The 1638-nt window shown below is 43.2% G+C and overlaps 1 pseudogene; it reads right to left on the bottom strand.

The window, feature by feature from the left end:
- Positions 1-337: 337 nt before the first annotated feature.
- On the bottom strand, positions 338-493 carry LOC114623132 (annotated as a pseudogene).
- Positions 494-1638: the final 1145 nt, after the last annotated feature.

Below are 1638 nucleotides of genomic sequence, written 5' to 3'. Positions count from 1 at the left end.
TGGATGTTTTGGGTTAGGAGCTTGTTCCATTTTGCATTTTTGGACTGTTGTGTCAATGTTTTCTATGGTATCTTCTATACCTGAGATTCTCTCTTTTATATCTTGTATGCTTGTTGCATCTATGACTCCTGATCCCTTTCCTAGGTTTCTAAATCCAGGGTTGTCTCTTTTTGTGATTTCTTTTTTTTTTTGAAAGGTTCCTAATTTTATTACAGGACAGACACCCTCATTTAGACACGAACAAGTCTCTAAGTTAAAAGTGTTGAAATCCATCTGGTAGGACTGATCAATTACCACAATTCATTATAAACTCTCAGTCTCATCATTGTGTAAATCCTTACAGACCCAGTTTTCTTCTCTGCCAATGTCTTCTCTTAGAGTTGTACCTGATTTTGTTACCAGTTTTCAACCGGATCCAGTAAGCAATAGGACGATTTTGCTTTTGTTTCTTGGCTAGGGATCACTTGATTCTGAAAGTCTTATGAGAAGACATGGCAAGAAACTGAATCAGGTATAGTATGCACAATGGCAGAGGAAAGGAGAAGAGAAATCCATTTTTAGATTGTGAATGATTTTGTTCAATTACTTCACCTGTTTGGTTGTGTTTTTTCATATTTCTTTTAGGGACTTGATGTTTCCTCTTTAAGTACTTCTACCTGTTTACCTGTGTGATCCTGTATTTCTTTAAGGGAGTTGTTTATGTCCTTCTTAAAGTCCTCTATCATCATCATGAAATGTGATTTGAAATCAAAATCTTGCTTTTCTTGTGTATTGTATTGGGATATCCAGGGCTTGCTGTGATGGGAGAACTGGGTTCTGATGATGCCAAGTAGCCTTGATTTCTGTTGCTTATGTTCTTCCACTTGCCTCTCACAATCTGGTTATCTCTGGTGTTAGCTGGTCTTGCTGTCTCTGATGGGAGCTTATCCCTCTTGTGAGCCTGTGAGCATGTAGTCTTATGTGTCTCAGCACTCCTGAGAGACATGCTTTCTCTGGGAAGGATTGGGATGCTGATATCTGTGGCACAGGGTCAGCTCTGGGGGTGGGGGGAGGGTGGGCAGATGGAAACCGGAAGGATCGTGTCACTGCCTGTGTATCCAGGGCTGCTCTACGGTTCCTGGTTCCTGTCAGTTCTGGCCGGATCCCACTTGGGCCAGTAGTGGTGGTCTCACCTGTTATCTTAGGTATGTCAGCACTCCTGGGAGACAAACTCTCTCCAGGTGGGATTAGAGTGCAGATTGCTGTGGCACAGGGTCAGCTCTGGGTGGGCAGATGGAAACCGGAAGTGGCATCTCTTTCTTTAGGTTTGGAAAGTTTTCTTCTATGATTTTGTTGAGCCAAGATGACAAAGGTGGTAATTATTTCCTCCTCTTCCTCCTCCTCCTCCTTCTCCTTCCCCTCCTCCCCTCCTTCTCTTCCTCTTCTTCCTCTTCTTTTTCCTTTTCCTCTTCTTCCTTTTTAATCTTTTTTTACAGCCCAGTCATTATCCCCCTCTCAGTCTGCCCTCTGACAGTTCCAATCCTATTCCTCCTTCCCCTGTCTCTAAGAGGATGTCCCAGGTCTCTGGTATATTTTAGAGGGTCCCCCAACTCCTACCACCAGAGGTTTCCTGTTTCCATTCTTTATGCTGGCCCTCAA

This window comes from Grammomys surdaster, unplaced genomic scaffold (assembly GCF_004785775.1).
Source record: "Grammomys surdaster isolate TR1022 unplaced genomic scaffold, NIH_TR_1.0 61, whole genome shotgun sequence".
In the NCBI taxonomy this organism is placed as follows: Eukaryota; Metazoa; Chordata; class Mammalia; order Rodentia; family Muridae; genus Grammomys; species Grammomys surdaster.
Note: the sequence above shows the minus strand (reverse complement) of the source record. Positions and strands in the feature narration are given on the sequence as shown.